This window comes from Oryctolagus cuniculus, chromosome 6, assembly GCF_964237555.1.
Source record: "Oryctolagus cuniculus chromosome 6, mOryCun1.1, whole genome shotgun sequence".
NCBI lineage: Eukaryota > Metazoa > Chordata > Mammalia > Lagomorpha > Leporidae > Oryctolagus > Oryctolagus cuniculus.
Genome location: NC_091437.1, coordinates 71,158,440 through 71,169,367, shown reverse-complemented (window position 1 = coordinate 71,169,367; position 10,928 = coordinate 71,158,440). Strand labels below are relative to the sequence as shown.

At 44.5% G+C, this 10,928-nt stretch overlaps 1 protein-coding gene and 1 long non-coding RNA gene across 51 annotated transcripts in view; one reads left to right on the top strand and one right to left on the bottom strand.

Moving 5' to 3' along the window:
* The window catches only part of LOC138850245 (uncharacterized), a 514,649-nt gene that overhangs the window by 281,000 nt on the left and 222,721 nt on the right, over window positions 1-10,928 (top strand). For 48 of the 50 annotated variants that reach the window (XR_011389934.1, XR_011389944.1, XR_011389950.1 and 45 more), the window contains 2 exons: window positions 6,478-6,657; window positions 8,283-8,446. This is a non-coding gene — a long non-coding RNA (uncharacterized lncRNA). Of the gene's footprint in view, window positions 1-6,477; window positions 6,658-7,125; window positions 7,561-8,282; window positions 8,447-10,928 lie in introns of all 50 variants that reach the window. The other 2 variants (XR_011389957.1, XR_011389974.1) reach the window with 2 other exon arrangements.
* The window catches only part of LOC138850235 (ral guanine nucleotide dissociation stimulator-like), a 51,822-nt gene that overhangs the window by 29,855 nt on the left and 11,039 nt on the right, over window positions 1-10,928 (bottom strand). The window lies entirely within an intron of this gene.

Here is a 10,928-nt window from a genome sequence, read left to right as displayed (position 1 = left end):
TGGGTCTCCCAACCGGGTGCCAGAGCCCAAGCATTTGGGCCATCATCCACTGCTTTCCCTGGGCCCAGTAGAGAGCTGGATCAGGAGAGGAGCAGCCGGGACTCAGACCTGCACCCATACGGGATGCCAGCACTGCAGGAGGTGCCTTGACCTATGATGTCGCCATGCCATCCATTGCGCTTTCTGTTTTCAAAGAATTCCTATGTATTTGTTTGAAAGGCAGGGACACAGAGATTTTCCATCTGCTGGTTCAGTCCCCCAAAACTTAAGTCAAATAAAGTGCCTCAGACTCCATTTGGGTCAACAACCTGTGTGGCAGGAACCCAAGGATTTGAATCATCACTGACTGTCTTTCCAGGCTGTACGTCTTTCCCAGGCCATTAGCAGGGAGCTGGATAGGCAGTGGAGCAGCCGGGCCTCAAACTGGTGCCCATATGCGATGCCATTGATGCAGGCGGGCGCTTAACCTACTACACTACAGTGCCAGCCCCTCCTAATGACTTCTTATCTCTCATTTTCTTTTGTGCATCATCTACAGGTATCTACTGACACATTGCAATGGGAATCTATAAACTATTCACACCTATAAACATTTAGTTTAGACTTCCACTTCATCCACATAGAAGCAATGTAGTTCCAAATGACTTGCTACAAAATACACATGAGATCCGTATAGTCATTGCAAGTTCTGTGATTTTACTTTAAATTTCATTCCAAGTTGTAAAAGTGATTTCTATTCCATGGCGGTAGTGAAGATCCTGTATGTGTCTTTTCCTTTTCTCTTACCCTGGGGCGCTTTGCCACTTTTTGGTTGTTCTGTGTTGCTGCCATGTAGTGTCGATTTGCTTCCAGGAGAGGGCAATAGAGCTTCCCTGTCAGGCAGGTCTAATGCTGATGCTGTCCCTTAACTTGTCCATAAGAAGATGTCATTTTGGTTGGAAGTTTATTCCTTCAGTTATGTGAAGATAAGCTTTCACACGCTTCAGGCCTGTAAAGTTTCTTGTGAGAAACCTGATCGTCTTACCGAATTTGTAGATTCTCATGCATCGCTTTTGATAATTCTCTGGGGGAGGATTCAAGACCTAGAATTCTTGAGAAGGAAATCCTGGTCAACTCTGGTAGATGTTCTTCCACTGAAGTCACCAAAGTATCCCTTTCTACCAGTCATGCCTAGAGAGTGATTTTCTACACATCCTGTGCACCCCCAACTTGCGGTGTGCTCTAAAGGTACTGATGGCCTGCTGTGTGTTCAATACCACCTGCTGTACTTTGTTCCTACTTGCTGTGGGGACAGGACATGTCTGGTTCACAGTGGATACTGTGGGGTTTCAGCTGAAGGGGTTTTCGTGTGTTTCACTGGATCAACCTCCCTGTCTCCCTCCTCCCTGCCTGTCTCTCTGGCACTCTGCCTTTCAAACAGTAAAATAATTTGACCAGCCAATCTATAGCAGCAGAGAGGCCCTAGTTCACTGGTGGGTGCAGTCAGAAAAATTTTCCCAAAAGGCTGTATGCAAGTTTATTGAGAGCTTTAGTCCTGCCCACCACCGCCTCGGCCACCATCTAATAGTGAATCACATCACCTGCAAAGCAAGCTCGAAACCCAGTAGTAGCCAGTTTCCAGTCTCCCTTCCCCCAGCAATTGCAACTGCCAATTAGTTCTCGGTCTGTGAGTATGCTCTAGATGTTTCATAGAGCTAGCATTATAAACTATTCTCTGCTGTATCTGGATTCCCTCAACTTGCACCATGGTTTCAAGTTTTGCCTATGCGGTAGCCCGTATCAGTACTTGTATTCTACTTCATGCTGAATTCCATCATACGAGTAGACCATATTGTGTTTATTCATTCATCTACTGATGGACACTGGAGCTGTGGTTGTGTTTTGGCTAGTGTGAATCCTGTGAAGTCTTCTGGGTAAATATTTTTCAAACTTGTTTTCGGTTCTTTTAGATAGCTCGTTGAGAATGCAACAGCAGGTTCATGGTAATTTGAATAGCCTCGAGGTGGTTTGGAAGGGGTATCTATCTCATTGCAGACTTGATTTGTGATGGCCAATGACCAATAATAGTGTGTCCTTTCAATATAGCTCTTGTGCTGTTCGTCTTTGGAGAAATGTCTGTCCTTGCCCTTGGCCATTGTTGAAGTGAAGTTGTGGGTGAACATTGTGATGCTGTGCGTTAAGCCAGTTTTGGGAAAGTGACTTCTCTCCTTTTGCTTGCTTTTCCTAATTTGCTCTCATACAAAGGACTTAGCAGACATCGACTGGAATAAATCATCACTCTTGTGGTGGGCATCTGGTCCAGTGATTAAAGTACCACAAGGGGCATTCATATCCCCTTTTGGAGTCCTTGTTCCTCTGTGCTTCTGATAGAAGAGCCTGCAGATGCACCTGTGAAACAGACTATGCCCCAACGGATGACAAAATGCCACACAATTCCAAGACCCAGATTGAAGTGCTGGCTCCTGGCTTTGGCTTAGTCCAGCCAGCCCTGGCTGTTGCAGGATTTGGGAAGTGAACCAGGGAATGGAAACTACTCTGTCTTTCCCTCTCTGTCACTCTACCTTTCTATACTAAATCAAGAAATATGAAATATGAACCCAGAAATCTTCCAAGTAAATCAGGAAAGATATTAAAAAATAAAAATACAATGAGGGTCATTAGGCTTTGGGTGAGTTTGTTTCCTTCTGTGTTCTAGAAAGAGGACCATCATCTTTAAATGATATCAGCATTTAGTCCACCTCTAAAGAACTGAGCAGACTGTGAATTTTGTCTATTTTAGAGTATTCACTGTAGAATAATGGTTGGCTTTGATGGATTCTTCGTTCAGTTTTCTTGAGATGTGGAAACACACACAACACACACACACACACACACATTGACAGACACAAGCAAAGTAACGGAGAGAGAGAGAATCTCTATCCACTAATTCACTCTCCAAATACCCACAACGGTCGTGGCTGGGCCTTACTGAAACCGGGGATTGAGGTCCCTGTCAAACAGGCTCCATGTGGTGTTCAGCTGATTTGCTCTCTGGCCCTTCTGCCTTCAGCCTTGCACCATGTGACAATGCAATAGTAAGACCTTCATCAGACAAAGCATGCTGATGCCCTGATGTTGGACTTCCCAGGCGCTCTAGGTGTGAGAACTATAAATTTCTGGTCTTCACAGATTATCCAGTCTCAGGCATTGAGTGTTAGCAACACAAACACAGAAACCACATATGCCCCTATACTTGTGGAGTTAACTCCCAGAAGTGACAGTGCCAGTGCAAATGGCAGATCTACTGTAGAACTCTATTGCTAGATTCCCCTTTGATAGAGGTTGCATGGTTTCGCATGTTCATTACCACTCCTCGAGGAGTGTCTTCTTATTCCAATATATGCTGCCAAGTACTTGAATTGTAGCCAAATGAGAGATGTGCAGTTTCTATTTGCATTGCCCTGCACAGGAGAAAGGTGGCGCTCTTTCCATTGGAAGAAAAGCCACTTGTGTCCCTTTTCCTGTCAACTGTCCTTGTCCTTTGCCCATCTTTCTGTTGGAATGTTGGCCATTTCTCCCTCGTTTCCAAGAACAATGTGTACGTTAGGTTTCTTTCGTTTTGATATACTAGGCAGACCACCTACACTTTCCTAGTTGGTATTTGTTTTTCCTTTATCTTGGTTTGCCATGCATGAATTAAGGTTTGTGTGTGGCTGAATATAACAGCCTTTTCATTTATAACTAACGCATTTTGTTTCCGAGTTGGCAGGGCCTTTGCCACGCTTCCCATCTTAACATTATAAAGGAACAGAGACAGAGAGAGAGGAGAGGAGCTCCCAACTGCTAATTCACTTCCCAGTCCTGCAAGTGCCTTGAGATGTGCCAGACTGCAACTGGGAACTGGCAATTCCACCCAGGTCGCCCATGTGAATAGCGTGGAACTTGTTATAGGAACCATTGTTTCCCCAGAGGTATTTTAGTAAGAAACTGGAGTTAGGCTCCAGAGATGAGTATCAAAACCAGGTACTCTGATATGAGAAATGGGCATCGGAACTCACCATCAAAGCATCTAAGCCATTAGGCTAAATTCCTTCTCAACCCATGTTTCTTTTGTTAAGAGTATCCCTTGACTGTCACACCCTTACTTCCCACTCCACAAAAGCAAGCATCAGCCTTGGATTTGTTGGAAGCGCAGTGCACCCTCTACTACTAGACGAGACAGGAAAATAGACTACTAGATGTCCATAATTTCTTCCCAAGTGGGATCTTCTAGAGAAACGACAGAAAGAGCATTGCCCTGGGTGTACAGCAAAGAGCCCCTGTAGACACTGATTTTCTCTACACAGTGCACAGCCAGCCATGGAATCCTGGATTATTTTATTTCCAGTTTTTCCCAGACACCTTTTATGGAAGCTATACCAACTTGATGCATTTCCTAAACACGGCTTTCGGAACATAGTGATTCTCCCACCATACCTAACTTCACAGCAGCCCTCCCACCTCTCTTCCTCCTCTGTCTCCTTTAGGGGCATCTTCTCTGACAGGAGTAGAATTTACCTAGAACTTATTAACAAAACATGACGGGCTGAATACTATACGTATTTGGAAACTTTGGAATGGCATATACTTCTATGAAAAAGAGTGAGCATTTGGAGATGCATTTCACTGAACAATGATGTATTTCCTTTTTGATGTGTTTCTCTATTTGTTGACAAAGAGTAGCTGTACATATTGATGTGGTATAATGTAATATTGCCCTACATGCATACATTTAAATGATCATATTAGGTCATCCGCATCCACCGCTTCCCTATTCAAGGTTTCTTTGTAGTATGTACATTCAGAAGTCTTTCTTCTAGCTTTTGAGAAAAGACTGTATGTTTGGTGAAGTATTATTACCCTACTATGCACTAGAACACCGACGGGCTTGTTTTTACAACAAACAAGAGATGAAAGTGCTTTTGAATTCAATGAAAGTAAGGCTTTCTGCGATTTGACTTACGTATGTCTATAGTATCTGTTGCGGTGGAGTGAGTTAACTTTGGAGAAGAACCCAAGGGCGGTGTGACTTTTGCGAGCATGAGACATTCTTCTAGCTTATAATCCATAGATGGTGTCATTCACGTGAAAGTGTGGTAGATCTTTGTGACCAAGTGGTACTGTTAACTCACATACCTCAACTCTTTGAGCAGAGAGGTCCTGCATGGGAAGTCAGTGCACAGTGACCCCTGTTGAGAATTTCAGAATTAGCACATCAGCGAACACCTGAGGTTCTTGACCTGAGCTGCCTCAGCTGTGGAAGCCTGTGGAATCCACTGACTCCTTCCATATTTAGACAGGGCCACGGGGAAGAGGAAGTTCTTTTGTGCCTTCTGAATAAAGTGTATCCTTTGTGGATGACCACTTCTTTCTCTTGGGGTCTACCCACAGAAGTGCTTCATGGGGAACCCTGTTTGCCACAGTGTTTTGTCTTCCCATGCCTGACATGCTCTCATAGGTGTTTTAGCCACATCAGAATGTCTTCAGGGTTGATTCTGAGCCAGGGTGTTATTTGAGGTCATTGTCATTCTGGGAGGCTGCTATATGCAATACTTCCCATGTTGGAGCATTCAGTCTGTTTTGATTCTTTCTATTATTATTATTGTTATTATTATTGTTATTATATCTGTGCTCTATTTATTAATATCTAGTATCTATTTTTATAGAAAGCTTTTATTTACTAGATAAATTACATAAGTACAGCTTTCAGATTGTAGCTGTTCTTCCCACCTACCTGCCCTCCCACCCCCAAACCACCCCACCCCCTACTCCCTCTCGCATCCCATTCTTCATGAAGATTCATTTTTTATTATCTTTATATAGAGACCAACTCTATACTCAGTAAAGATTTTCACAGCTTGCACCCACACTGACATGCAAAGTGGAAAGTAATGTTTGAAGGCTAGATTTACCGTGAATTCTCATAGTACACCACGTTAAGGACAGAGGTCCTACAGGAGGAGCAAGTGCACAGTGACTTCTGTTGTTGATTTAACAATTGACACTCTTATTTATGATGTCAGTGATCAGCCGAGGCTCTTGTGACGAGCTGCTAAGGGTATGGATGCCTCTGGAGTTCACAAACTCTGCCCTTGTTTAGATAAGGCCATCCTTCAAGCAGAATTTCTCTCCAGCATTCAGAGAAAGAAGGTAGCTCCTTCTTGGATGGCTCCTTCTTTCCCCTGGGATCTCACTCACGGAGATCTTTCATTTCTACTATCAATTGATAATCTATCTCAGCCAGTTTTCCTTTTTTTCTTGTTGTAACTTGGCCTTAACTCAAAGAATCTTAGGTTGTTCTTCAAACTTGAGGCAAGAGGATTGGACATAAGACATTGCTTTCAGTATTGTCAGAGTTTTGTATCTTTGTGATTGTGGCAAGTAGCATGCTTACAATTTCCTTTAGATAAATGACCACAGTGGCTGACATACTGATGTGTTTTCTTTTTTCATTGTCAGAAACTCTCACTTCGAAGAGTAACAGTGTGTTGACTGACGTAACTTGGAGTTCCAATGGAAGCGATGTGTCAAATGAAGTGAAGACACACTCTGAATCACATAGGGATAATGGACACGGTTCTAGAATGTAGAGGCTTTGGAACGGGGATATTTTGGGTCTAGAAGATGGGGCCAGTGATGGTAAGTTTCTAATGTTGTCAGAAAGTCAGGTTTTGTTCCATATTGGATTCATTATTGGGCGAAGAATTCATTCTCAAAGTTATTATAGGTTTTGATGTTTTTGTGAGGCTTAGCCTCTGTGCCAAGCCTTTCGAAATGCTTTCTGATGTAATGTTTCTTACAGTAATGACTAAGAGCTAGGACTGGTATTATTGGTAACAACTTGAGTTTGGATGTGTAAACTCTGTTGGGGTTCATTGTTAGATCCCCTTGAGTTCAAAGCCAGTTCTCTGAACTCCTACCGAATGCTACACCCACACTACTGCCTGGCTAACTTGTGGTTATTGGGACAAGACTAGAACAGTGCATGTGTGATGGGAGTGTAACTTTCACCAGTTTTGTTTGCTGTGAGTAGTTTGTGTTGCCTCATGGTTTAGACAGTTGAAAATAGGGTTTCTCAGTCTTGGCACTGTTATCGCTTGGGTCCAGATACCTCTGTCGTGAGGAGGAGGACGTTCCTGTGTGTTGCAGAAAGTTTTAGAGTTTCTCCAACGTCTCCCCAGTACATTACAGTGACAGCATCAGTCCCCGTGGACACTCCCAAAGAGGTCTTCTGAGGTGAGGCATCCCCTGAAGGACACACCACAGTTGATAGATACAGACAAGAATTGTAGAAATCATGTACTTCTCCAAATCTTAAAAGAGATAGCTTAACTAGACTATTTAGACATCTTAATGCACTCAAAGTAAGCTGGTAACTTTTCTTTTTTTCTTTTTTTTTTTTTTTTTTTTTGACAGGCAGAGTGGACAGTGAGAGAGAGAGACAGAGAGAGAAAGGTCTTCCTTTGCCGTTGGTTCACCCTCCAATGGCCGCCGCTGCAGCCGGCGCACCGCGCTGATCCGATGGCAGGAGCCAGGATCCAGGTGCTTTTCCTGGTCTCCCATGGGGTGCACGGCCCAAGCACCTGGGTCATCCTCCACTGCACTCCCTGGCCATAGCAGAGAGCTGGCCTGGAAGAGGGGCAACCGGGACAGAATCCGGCGCCCCAACCGGGACTAGAACCCGGTGTGCCGGCGCCGCAAGGTGGAGGAACTGGTAATTTTCATCCTCACCGTTCCTATTAGCGACTTACGCTTAATATGAACAAGTTAGGTTTGTACAGACAGCCTCTCTAGAAGATGGCCAATATTCTTTTTGCTTTTGCACTTGGCTGAGTTATTTCCTTTGATATCTGCTGGGTCTTCTGAGCTGAAAATATCCTCCTTTTACAAGGACATTTGGGACTGAGGGCATTCCCTGTTTAGTGGTAAGGAAAATCACCTTAATGATGTGAAGTGAAAAAGATCATGGTTTGTACGAAAGGAGGTAAATACAACATGCACAGTTAGCTAGTTACTTGCACAGGCAATGGAGACTCGACAAGGGTATCCAAGAGCTAACAAATGTGGTTAAGTTTGATTGGGTGGGGTTAAGAGATGCGAGAAACCAAGTGACTAGAAAAGAGGCCAGGGATAACTTTTTCACTGTCTGAATGTAGTTTTAACCTTTATTCAGGAACAGGGCTATACTAACTACTGAGAATACAAGTAGTTGTAAACCATTTAATGATTTGAAATGAAGTAAGTTGCAACTTGTGCCTTTTTAGGTGAATTGCATTTCCCTGACTGGGAGCTCGACAGGGACAGGGAAGGTGCTGGTGAATGTAACGAACTTGAAGATGGCAAGGGTGCCGTGGGTCCCTCAGACTGTGCTTCTTGTGCAAGTCGGCAGTCTTTGACGAGTGATGACAGGCTGTCTGAGTTTGCTAAGGTAAGAATGGATCGTTTCAGAAACTCCTATTCTTTTATAACATATGTTCATCAAGGCCTTTTGGTGTTTCTCCCACCGTTCCTTCTCAGGGATCATCCTTTTCACTCTCAGAGCTTTCTTTTGAGCTCCACACCTTGGTCCTTAACTCACATGCTGGTGCTGTGCTTCTCAACATGGGGAAATATGGAGCTCTCTCCCCCCTGACTCTCCACTGCCAACTAGGCAATGAACTTTGGTTGTCCCTCCAGGGCCCTAGTACAGATATGTCAGGGTTTGCTTAGTTGAGTATGCAGCATTTACATCATTGTAATTCAATAAGGAATCTTGATCATCAAGACCAGTGCTAATTATCATGATGCTCTTGAACAATGAGTTGTGTTACTTGGATTTTTTAAAAAAAACGTATTGGTGTGAAAGGCAGTGGGGCCCAGAGATTGTCCATCTGCTGGGTTCATTCCCTGAATGCTCGCAGCAGCCAAGGGCTGGGTCAGGCTGAATCCGGCAGCCTGAAACTGCATTTGGGTCTAGCACTTGTGTGCCAGGGCTCCAGGTACTTGAGGCTTCTCTGACCACCTCTCTGGGTGCACATGAGCAAGAAGGTGGAATCTGAATTGGAGCCAGGACTCAAACCCATGCCCTCTGCCCTGGGGTGTATGCATCCCCAAGTGGCATCTTGACCAATGCGTGAAACACCTGCTCCCCATATTGACCCTTTCTTAGGTCGTTTTGCTGAACATTCATAGAATCCTCATATTTCTTCATTGTCTTACAGTCTCATAAACATTTCTATACTTAACAGACTTTCTCTCAGTTTCATTTTCTTGGTGAATGTTTCCCTACCACCTCCTAGTTGCTCCAATGTGGATTCAAGATGCTTTTCTCTTTGTGGATGTTGTCACCCTGGGGTTTCTGTTCCCCATCATTCTAGGAATGTGTTCACTTCTTTGCTGATGGTGCTCCTTGATCTTGCATTTCATGTTTTCCTCAGAGTTTTTTTTTCCATGCTTGATTTTGTAAAAAATTTTATGTATTTATTTATATTTATTTAGTTGACAGGTAGAGTTATCGACAGTGAGAGAGACAGAGACAGAGAGAAAGGTCTTCCTTCTGTTGGTTCACTCCCCAAATGGCCCCCATGGCCTGCGCTGTGCTGATCTGAAGCCAGGAGCCAGGTGCTTCTTCCAGGTCTCCCATGCGGGTGCAGGGCCCAAGCACTTGGGCCATTCTTCACTGCCCTCCCGGGCCACAGCAGAGAGCTGGACTGGAAGAGGGCAACCGGGACTAGAACCCAGCATACATATGGGAAGCCGGCACCGCAGGCAGAGGAATAACCAAGTGAGCTAGGGTGCAGGCCCCTCCATGCTTGATTTTCTGGAGCACATCTTCTGGCAGGTTCTGAGCAATGGCATACAGAAGCGTTTTTGATGCTTGGCATCTCTAACTATGCTTTGATCTTACTGTCCTGTAATGTAGGATTGAAAACATGTATGTACTTTTAGGTTGGAAATGGTTTTTCCCAAGTTCTGAAGGCACTGATGCATTGTCTTTCAGCTCAAGGATTTTGTGAGTCAGGCTGAAGCTTCTCATTTTTGATCTTTGAAGGTTTTGGTGTTGCTAGTGGTTTTCAGCAGTTAATTGGGACGTGCTTTGGTATGTTTTTCTGCTTAGCGTTTGTCAAGTGTTTTGGATCTGTGGGGTTCTAGGTGTCGCCAGGACCACCCCCAGGTTTGCTCATCTGTAGGACACTGGAGATGTGGTGTAGAGGCATCTCAGGGCTATAGGGAAAGGAGAGGAAGCTGTGTCATCAATTCCCCATGCTCGTCTCCCAGTAGATTCACCTAACATGGACAAGCTGTGGAAGTTGTGCTCTTCTTGGAGAGCTCTAGCTATTCAATGGGCAGGTTTTGATTGGGGCTCCTACTCGGTGTTCTCTCTTCCTACCCTGTCCTAGAATCCCAGGCTTCCAGAAGGCAAATCCATATCAGTATAAACTGTACATTTTCACAGTTTCGGCATACATTGTCCAATGTCTGTTCATTTGTCTAAATAGGAACATGAGATATCTTTCCCATGATCATGGCATATATTTAGAGCACCTGTGGTTTCTGTGGTAGTGTTTTACCATGACCACTGGACCGATCTTTGGTTTTCTTGGCTCAAGTTACTCCTTTAGTACATTATTTGTATTTTAATTGTTTTCAAGATATATTTATTAAAGGCAGAGTGACAGGGAGGCTGGGAGAGTGAGAGAGCGACCTCCAATCTGCAGGTTCCCTCTGCAAATGGCTGCAATGGCTGGGAGTGAGCCGATCGAAAGCCTACAAGTGTGCAGGGGCCAAACCATTTGTGCCAAACCCTACTGCTTTCCCAGGCCATAGCAGAGTACTGGGTCAGAAGAGGAGCAGCCGGGCCTCGAACAGGCGGCCCCATGGGATGTCGGCACTGTAGGCATCACCTTTCCCTGCTATGCCACAGTGGCAGC